The sequence below is a fragment of the Bufo gargarizans genome, chromosome 6 (assembly GCF_014858855.1).
Source record: "Bufo gargarizans isolate SCDJY-AF-19 chromosome 6, ASM1485885v1, whole genome shotgun sequence".
NCBI classification, from domain to species: Eukaryota; Metazoa; Chordata; class Amphibia; order Anura; family Bufonidae; genus Bufo; species Bufo gargarizans.
The window spans coordinates 46867372-46877732 of record NC_058085.1 but is presented as its reverse complement, the minus strand read 5'-3'; the positions used below and the strand labels follow the sequence as shown (position 1 = coordinate 46877732).

The 10361-nt window shown below is 50.3% G+C and overlaps 1 long non-coding RNA gene across 1 annotated transcript in view; it reads left to right on the top strand.

Moving 5' to 3' along the window:
• Positions 1-9180: 9180 nt before the first annotated feature.
• The window catches only part of LOC122942465, a 56566-nt gene continuing 55385 nt past the window's right edge, over positions 9181-10361 (top strand). Inside the window, exon 1 of the long non-coding RNA XR_006390558.1 lies at positions 9181-9297. This is a non-coding gene — a long non-coding RNA (uncharacterized LOC122942465). The remainder of the gene's footprint in view (positions 9298-10361) is intronic.

The window sequence follows — 10361 nt, the reverse complement described above, 5'->3', positions numbered from 1 at the left end:
CGCTCTATTGCAATGTTTCCCTGTACAACCCAGGTGTCGTGTCGTCCCTGAAACCGCTCAGGTACAATGTCTTCCCGACGCACTCAGGTGTGAGGGTCTTCCCTGAATCGCTCAGGTGTAAGGTCTTCCCTGAATCGGTCAGGTGTAATGTCTTCCCTGAATCGGTCAGGTGTAATGTCTTCCCTGAATCGGTCAGGTGTAATGTCTTCCCTGAATCGGTCAGGTGTAATGTCTTCCCTGAATCGGTCAGGTGTAATGTCTTCCCTGAATCGGTCAGGTGTAATGTCTTCCCTGAATCGGTCAGGTGTAATGTCTTCCCTGAATCGGTCAGGTGTAATGTCTCCCCTGAATCGCTCAGGTGTAATGTCTCCCCTGAATCGCTCAGGTGTAATGTCTCCCCTGAATCGCTCAGGTGTAATGTCTCCCCTGAATCGCTCAGGTGTAATGTCTCCCCTGAATCGCTCAGGTGTAATGTCTCCCCTGAATCGCTCAGGTGTAATGTCTCCCCTGAATCGCCCAGGTGCAATGTCGTCCCTGAATCGCCCAGGTGCAATGTCTTCCCTGAATCACTCAGGTATTATGTCTTCCCGGTTCCCTGAATCGATCAAGGGTCATGTGTTTCCTCTAATCGCAGGTGTCATGTTCCCGGGATCGCAGGTGTCATGTTTTCCTGGATCAGTCAGGTTTGTCTTCCCTGATTCGCTCAGGCGTGGTGTTTTTCTCCAAATTGCAGGTGTCATTTACCCAAGAATCGCATGTGTCATGTCTTCCCTGAATCGCTCATGGTCATGTTTTTTCCAATTCACACATGTCAGGTTCCCAAAAATCGCTTGTGTACTGTCTTCCCTAAGTGACTCAGGGGTCAGGTCCCCTGAATCGCTCTGGTGTTATGCCTCCCCTTAGTCACTTAGGGGTAATGTTCCCTGAATCGCTCAGGTCTTGTGTGTTCCCTGAATCGCTCAGGTGTCATGTATTTCCCTGAATCGCTCAGGTGCCATGTTCTTCCTTATTCAGGTTTTGTTTTTCCTTCCTCTTCCAGGTCGGTTGTTCCCAGGTTGCATATTTTCCTGAACAGTCTGGTCATGTATTCCCCTGATTCACTCAGGTCAGGTTGGCCTGATCCGCTCAGGCTTCTGTTTTCCCTAGTCTCCCAGTGGGTGGGTAGTGGCCAGGTCCAACCAGGTTCAAGGTACCGCCCGACCCACTCAGGTGTCCGTCATCTTCATGAAGGTGTATGTAATTGCCTGCTTTGCTTAGGTTTCCATGTTGCCCGAACCGCTCAGGATTCAGTGCATCGCCCGAATTACGCAGGTTCCATGCATCAGCCTGTAACGCTCGGGGGTTTGTTCAGCGGCGTCCGACTGGTTCCTGGTTACCCGATTCGTGTCCGGTGTGTCTGGATTCCTGTTTCCGCAGGTTTGTTGCATGCGGCGCGACTTCAGGCTCTGATTCTGGCTGTCCAGGGTCACCCAGCAGTTGGCCATGGCGCCCAGGCTGCATCCCGATTCTCCGTCGCCTCTTTCCAGTGCTACCAGATCGCACCTCTCTCCGGGTCTCGTACCAACGCAAGCTTATTTTTCACGTAAGCAGGAGCTCAGGCCACCGGAATTTCGATCCATCCTCAATTGTGTCGCAGGGCTCCTCCATGCCCGGTCACTCCACGGTGCCGGGTTTCAGGTAAGTTCCAGCCGAGTGGCGGCATGACGCTTCTCCGCAGCTCAGAGCTTTCCTTCATTCATCACGAGCCTCCATTCCTAGGTCTTCAGTATCGCCGGAGAGTTGGCAGCACTGTCCGTTGATTCGGTTAGGTGGCGATCCTTTCTATACCATGTTCATTCCTGTTTCCTTCTGATTCTCAGGTTTCATGTATTTCCCGGATTAGCTCAAGAATTCACGTATTTAGTCATTTACCCAGGTCTAATTCCCCAGAGTCGCGCGGGTTCCACGTGTTCCTGAATCACTCGGGTTTATGTTTCCAGAATCGCCCGGGTTCATGTTGTCTGGATCGCTCAGGTTTATGTATGTGCCCAAGTCACTCAGGTTTTACGTTTTCCCTGAATCACTCAGGTCAGGTGTTTCCCGGAATCGCTCAGGTCAGGTTTTTCCCTGAATCGCTAAGGTTTGTTTTTCCTGTCTCTTCAGGTTGCCGGTATTTTCCAGGTTGTATGTTTTTCCTGATTCACCCAGATTACGTATTTCCCTGAATCACTCAGGTTTTGTCTGTCTCTTTCAGGTTGGCGGTATTTCCAGGTTGTGTGTTTAAATCACTCAGGTTACGTATTCCCTGAATCGCTCAGGTCTTTTCCCACAGGTTGTTCGGATTTGCCTGAATCGCTCAGGTCTTGTGTCCCACAGGTTGTACGCAGTTGCCTGAATCGCTCAGGTCTTTTCCCACTGGTGGTACACATTTGCCTGAATCACTCAGGATCCAATATATTTGCCTGAAACGCTCAGGGTTTTTTCCAGCAGTATCCAGTGGTTCCTGTTATCCGGTTTGAGTTCCGCATGTTTGAATCCCTGATTGCATTGGATCCGGGTTCATCACAGGGGTTTGGACATGGTCATCCATTATCTCGACAACTGTTGTTACATCAGGTATTGTACTCTGCTCCCACTCAAGCGGCATTCTCCTGTTCATTGCTACGTCATGGTTTTGCTCAATTTCACTTGGGCAGTCTGCACCCTGATTCCTGAACATCTAGGGACCTCAGGGCGTCCCCTCGGGCTGGGTTGGTTGCTCCAGCTTTTCGCCAGGCTTGAGGCCCCGTGGCGGCCGCCAAGCTGGCTGAGATCCAGGCCGCTGTTTCATCCGAGGCTTCTTCCAGGGTCCTGTCCAAGTTCCTCACGTTTTCATGGCATCATAGCCCATTGCCACACGCACCACCACCTATCATTTAACACCATCAAGCTGTATTTGGCCAGCATTCAACACCATCGGATGCTCGACGACCCCTCTGACAAATCCATTTTTGTATCAGGCCATCAAAGCCACCCTCAGGGTTAGCGCGGCGGTCCAGGTGCGTAGGCAACTAGTGTCAGGCGAGCTTGTCCGCAGATTGTCCGCAGACCTAGACGGTTTCCTTTTTTGGGCACTCAGCAAGCATCATCACCAAGCAGCCATGTACCCAGGGTTCTATGGGTTCTTAGACCCGGGGAGTTCACCTGCGGCACGGTCAACCGAGCGACCCTGCTCAGGTGATTTCTTGCCTGGCATGCGGTCCACTTCATTCTGTCCATCCCAGCCACCAAGTCCAACCAGGCTGGTCCTCCCACCGAGGTAGAGTTCTTCCCTGCGGCCTACTGTTGGTGTCCCGTCAAGGCGCTCCAAGGGCTCCTGGCCTCACTCCAGTCTCCCGCATTAGACGACCCGTTGCTCCCAATCAACGGTAGGCCCCCCTTCTTCGGCCCAGGTTGTCTCCAATATCCGCCCCCTGGCGGCATGGTTGGGGTTCAACCCTAGCACGGTACCCGTGCACTCCCCTCGCGTAGGGGCCGCTTCCGCAGCATCCAGTCACCAGGTACCGGCACACGTCATCCACAAGGTGGGTCGTTAGCGGTCGTCCTGCTACGCAAGGTACATTCCCAATCCGCAAGTTGAAATTGTCAGAGCCTTCCGTTCTTTGGGCTCATGGATCCCATGATGCTCCAATAAATTACATTACGCCCTACTCCGGGCCGGTTCTCTTTGCCCACTTATCTAGGCCTTACCTCGTCACTGGCACCGGGCACACTCCAGCCAGTTGGTTCAGGGCAGTACCTAGGCATGCCTACTCTGTTCCTCGATTAGCTCCTACCACAAATAGTTAAGGCTGCTTGCAGCCTGCAATTGTGGGAGGAGCGCACTTACCTTATTTAAACCCCCTCCTACAAGCAGGAGGGCGCCCGTTTCTTGCCCCTCCCTCCCATCCCCTTCTCATGCTCTCCTCCTGGGTGGCCCACTTATCTAGGCCTTACCTCGTCACTGGCACCGGGCACACTCCAGCCAGTTGGTTCAGGGCAGTACCTAGGCATGCCTACTCTGTTCCTCGATTAGCTCCTACCACAAATCTGGCCATTAATACCATGAGGGGGGCAGATATCTGTCATAACTATTGTCAGGGGGCACACATCTGGGCATAACTACTGTGAGAAAGCACATATCTGGGCATAACTACTGTGAGGGGGCACATATCTGGCCATAACTACTGTGAGGAGGCACACATCTGGCCATTACTACTGTGAGGGGGCACATATCTGGTGTAATAGCATCCTCTGTGCGACGCTGTTCCCCTGCTTACTGCCATGGTTCCGGCACTGTACTCATCTGTGATCATGGTCTGTGCTTCTCTGTCTGTGCTGCAGCTTTGGGTTCTGCCGGTGTGCTTAGTATTAACTTGAAGATTTCGCTCCACAACTTCCATTTAACCTGAACACTGCTTGAACTCAGCTTCTGTTGTGTAGTACGCATAACTCCCTGGGCGGCGCTGACTTGTGTCAGGTGATCTCGTTAACCCATCCTGGCTCTCCTGCAGATAGTTTAGTAGCTCAGCCCTCTACCCAGATGCCTTAGAGGCAAGGTCCTTATCTTGTGCTAGAGAGCTTGCTTACCACTCGTGTTCCTGACTTCGTGCTTCCTTCCTGGACTTCACTTATCTCCTATCTCAGCATGCCTGCATCGCCTCTCCTGTTACCGACCCGGATTGTCTGACCTTTCTCCTGTGCCGCCTGCCTTGACCCTTTGCTCGTCATGACTACGTCCCTGCATCATCCTCCAGTTCCTGTCTTGTTGCTCCCGTTAACGACCCTGTCTGGCTTACTACGTCTGTACTGTCGGTACCTTTGCAGGTACCTCCTGGTCTGCCTGGACCAGCTGTCACTGACTGGTTTACACTCCAGAATAGCCCCTGGCAACTACCGACGATCAAGTCTATCCTTACCATCAGAGGCACTAGTGAAACCCAGGTAGTTGCTTAGTCACGCCCCTCTGGAGTATTGCTAGCAAGTGGCACAGTGGGTCCACATCCGCTGTTCTGTGATAGTACTCTAAGGCCATGGACCCCGCTGGTCATCCCAAGACTTTTGCTCAAGACCTGTTATAGGAATTAAAGCGCCAGAGTGAATGACAAGATGTAATGATGCAGTTTATGCAGAATGTTGCTGCTTGCCTGGATGCAGTCTCTCCTCTGGCCACTGCAGGGTTGCCAGTCGCTCCTCCCTCTGCTATGGCTTCACCGGTAATTTTGTAACAGGGTGCCGTTGGTGTGCAACTCTCACTGCCAACTCACTACGGTGGTGATCCTAAAACGTGTAGTGTATTCCTTAATCAGTGCCTGATCCACTTTGAGTTACATGGGCAGAGGATCCCCACGGAGCGGTCCAAGGTTGCCTTCATTGTCTCCCAGTTCTCGGATAGGGCCCTTGCCTGGGCAAACCCTATTTTGGAACGTGGAGGTCCTGAAATGACTAATCTGCAGTCTTTCCTAACTACCTTCCAAATGGTCTTTGAGGAGCCGGCCGCACGTCCTCCGCTGCCTCGGCACTGTTGCATCTTAGACAAGGGTCCGCGTCTTTGGATCAGTATGCCATCCAGTTTTGTACTTTAGAGGCCGAACTCACATGGAATGATGAGGCTCAACTGGCGGTGTTCTGGGAAGGCCTTTTTGACGGCATTAAGGACGAGTTAACTGGTCGCGAACGCCCGTCCACTCTGAATGAGCTGATCCCATTGGCTACTAGGATTGATGTGCGTTTCAGGGAACGCTCTAAGCAGGTCGCATACGCGAGAAGACCACCTCATCTGGCTCCATCCTTCCAGAGACCGGTCCTTCCTCTGGTGTCCACCCCACCTGAGGAGCCCATGCAAATTGAGCGCCTTCATCTGACTAACCAAGAACGTCTACATCGCAAGGCGGAGAATCTATGTCTATATTGTGAAAGCAAGGGCCATTTTGTGCATAACTGCTCCCAGAGGCAAGGAAACTCTACTGTCTAGGATCAGTTGGAGAGGTGGTCCTAGATTGGGAGAAGTACTCTCGTTTACAAAGGAGCTAAGTTATCTGTGCCGGCATTATTGGACTCTGGGTCAGCCGGTAACTTCATTCAACAAGCGCTGGTTCATCAGTATCAGCTTCCCATCACCCGACTGGAGAAGCCTTTGTCTGTGGCCTCTGTAAATGGACTACCGCTCCCTGAACCAGTACTCACTGTTACTGTGCCCCTAAATTTACAAATTGGGGTTCTGCACTCAGAGCTTATCTCTTTCTATGTGCCAGTCTCTGTGAATCCGATTATTCTGTGGCTACCCTGGCTATGTCGTCATTCGCCAATTGTGGATTGGCACTCTGGTCAGATCCTGCGATGGGGATCATACTGTCACTCCACCGGCTTAGTGAAGGTCTGACCGGCTTCCTCGCCTACGGTTCCTGTAAACCTGCCTGGACTTCCGCAGCAATATGCAAATTACGCGGACATCTTTAGTAAAAAAGATGCAGAGACTCTGCCTCCTCATCGTCCCTATGACTGTCCGATCGACCTTCTGCCTGGTGCCACGCCTCCTCGTGGTCGAGTCTATCCACTCTCACTTCCAGAGACTCAGGCCATGACTGACTACATCAAAGAGAATCTTGAGAAAGGGTTTATTCGGAAATTCACTTCACCAGCCGTGGCCGGGTTCTTCTTCGTGCAGAAGAAAGATGGATCCTTGAGACCCTGTATCGATTATCGAGGGCTGAATAAGATCACAGTTAAAAATCGATACCCTCTTCCGCTGATCTCCGAACTCTTTGACAGGATTCGGGGGGCTTCACCAAACTCGACCTGCGTGGTGCATATAATCTTGTCCGCATTCGTAAAGGTGATGAGTGGAAGACCGCTTTCAACACTCGTGATGGACACTACAAGTATCTCGTCATGCCCTTTGGTCTATGCAATGCTCCTGTGGTATTCCAAGAGTTAGTTAATGATGTCTTTCGGGGCCTGCTCTATACCTGCGTGATTGTGTATCTGGATAATATACTGGTCTTCTCTCCAGACTTTACCACTCACCGAAGACATGTACAACTAGTCTTACAGCGCATAAGGGAGAATAGACTCTATGCCAAACTTGAGAAATGCACCTTTGAAAAAATGACGGTACCATTTCTCGGATACGTCATCTTAGATGCTGGATTACAGATGGATCCTGAAAAACAGAATGCGATAAATAACTGGCCTCGCCCACAGGGTCTGCGCTATACAGCGCTTCCTGGGATTCGCCCATTTCTATCGGCAGTTTATTCTGAACTTTTCCTCCCTACCGTCTCCGATATCCGTTCTTACTAAAAAAGGGGCGAACGCCAATAACTGGCCTCCTGAGGCAGAGGCTGCTTTCGTCCAATTAAAAAACATCCCGATGTCTCCTGACAATTCTTGTTAGAAGTGGACACATCCTCCATAGGAGCCAGTGCGGTCTTACTACCAAAGAGTTCCAAGGGCAAGACATTCACCTGTGGATTCTTCTCCAAGCTATTCTCTCGCACCGAGAGGAATTACTGTATGGGGACAGGGAGCTTCTGGCCATAAAACTCACCTTGGAGGAGTGGTTATCTATTGGAGGGAGCCCAGCATCCGGTAATTTTTTTTTACTGACCACAAGAATCTCACAAACCTGCAGACAGCTCAGCGTCCCAACCCCCGCCAAGCGAGGTGGGCACTTTTATTTTCCTGTTGTAACTTTGAGTTACACTTCCGCCCGGCTGAGAAAAATATCAAGGCGGATGCTCTGTCCCGATCTTTTGATTTTTCTGACCAACAGGAGGAGCCTCAATACATGATAGATCCTGCTCGCTTCATCACAATGGCTCCCGTCCTGGTAAGAGACATTCCTTCCGGGAGAACATTCGTACCCGCTGCCAAAATGAAACGTATCCTGTCGTGGGGGCACAACTCCAAAGCCGGGATCCGCAAGACCACAGAACTAGTGTCTTGCCACTACTGGTGGCCCACATTGTCCAAAGACATACGTGACTGTGTTCTGCTTGTACCGTCTGTGCTCAAAATAAATTTCCAGGAGCAAACCACCAGGCCTGTTGCTACCCCTACCTGTTCCTGATGTACCATGGCAACACATTGCCATGGACTTTATTACAGATCTGCCTTCGTCAGCTGAATGTACCGTGATTTGGGTAGGTGGTGGACCGCTTCTTCCAAGATGGCACACTTCGTTCAATTGCCCTCAGCTGCGGAACTTGCCAAGCTGTTCTAAAACATAATTTCGACTACATGGTTTGCCTGGGCATATTGTTTCCGAGGAGTCCAGTTTACATCCAAGCTCTGAAGAGACCTCTTGTCGTCTGCTAGAAATTGACCTGGACTTCTCTTCCAGTTATCACCCCCAAACCAATGGGCAAGTAGAGCAGGTCAATCGAATTCTGGAGAACTATCTTCGACATTTGTTTCTACGCAACATGACAACTGGGTATCACTGCTACCTGGGCAGAATTCGCTTACAACCACAATAGTGAGTCTACTAGATCCTCGACATTCCTTGTCGTCTATGGTCAACACCCTTGTAATCCTGTTCCTGTTCCGGGGTACCAGCTGCAGATTCTTCCTTTACAGATTTTTTAGAAGATTTGGAGTGATTCCAAGGTCTGCATCAACAAAGCGGTGGTACACAGAAAGACCAATGCGGACAAGAGAAGGAGACCACCCCAGTTCTCGTCTGGGGAGAAGATATGGTTTTCCTCCAAAAACATCCACTCAAGAGTCCCCAGTTTTAAGTTTGCTCCTAGATTACTTGGACACTTTGAAGTGTTTGAAGAGGATCAACAAGGTGACGTACAAGTTACGTCTGCCTCCATCTCTGCGCATTCCCAATGCCTTCCACGTATCGTTGCTTAAAACCAGTGGTCCTTAATTGTTTCTCAAAGGCTTCTTTTACTCCTACTCCAGTTTCTAAAAATACTGAAGAGGTCTTTGAGGTCAAGGAGATCCTGGATGTCAAGAAGTGGGGCAGAAAGATCTATTATCTTGTGGACTGGAAAGGATTTGGTCCGGAAGAGAGGTCCTGGGAGCCGCAGGAGAACATTCATGCTCCGGATCTTATCAAACGCTTTCTGTCTCATCATGGACTCAAGAAGAGGGGGAGTAAGGGGGAGGAGTACTGTAACAGTGCAATGCTGTTCCCCTGCTTACCGCTGCAGTTCCGGGCACCGTGCTCATCTGTGATTGTGGTCTGTGCTTCCCTGTCTGTGTTGCAGCTTTGGTAAAGGCAGTCTCAGTCGACTGGTGGGGTCGGAAGCCAGATTGTAGCCGGTCAAAGAGGGAGCAGGAGGAGAGGTGAGAGAACAGTTCAGAATGGACATGTTGTTCAAGTAGCTTTGAGGCATATGGAAGAAGTGATATGGGGCGATAAATGGACAAAGAAGAAGGGTCAAGTAAAGGCTTTTTAAGGATGGGTGTAATGGTAGCATGTTTAAAACCAGAGGGGAAGACACCAGAGGTTAGTGATACAGTAGGTTGAAGAGATGAGTTAGGGTTGTGGTGAGGTTAGGGATGAGGTGAGATGGGATTGGGTCGAGTGCACAGGTGATGAGATATTATCTGGAGTGTAGAATGGAGAGTTTTTCTTCTGTAATGGTGGAGAAGCAGGATTTGGGAGAAGAGAACTGAGCAGTTGTGTAGCGGGTCTGCGGGGACTATGTACTGAAGCTTTCTCTGATGTTGACTATCTTTTGTTTGAAGTATGTGGCAGAGTCCTCAGCTGAGATGAGAGGAGAGGGTGGGGGCGCTGGTGGACGGAGAAGGGAGTTAAAAGTGTTAAAAAGTTGTTTAGGGCTGTGGGCCAGGGAAGATATGAGAGATGAGAAGTAGGCCTGTTTTGCATCAGAATGACGAAAGGTCATTAATATCTAAAGTAAATGCTGAAGAAGTCCTCTAAATTAGGCATTGTGGGGTAGTGTGCAAGTGTACCGGTCGAAGGTCGGGAATGATAGGTGGTGGCAAGTCCCGGGACATGACAAATTGCAAAAAAAACATGAATTCCACCAACTCCCAATGTAAGCTCACGTGACAGGGCAGTATTTACAACAAGTAGAATTTCCCTTTAAATATGGACACTGTAGTGCACCACAATATATTCTGCGCTATAGTGTAAGTGTGGGGGGGGGGGCAGGGGGTGACTTCAATAGCTCATTTATCCAGTAGATTACCAGGGACCGCTCTGTTATAGTCATCAGGAGGCCACTGAATCTTAGAGTAAACACAGTAGGACCTGGAGCAGAGAGAAAGGAAGGAGATAAGACAGAGGAGATAACAGAAGGTCATTACCAGCCCTCCTCCAATACAACTGAGAAATAAGCTACAGTAGGAAATACATCCCCACATGCTTTCATTCACACAGT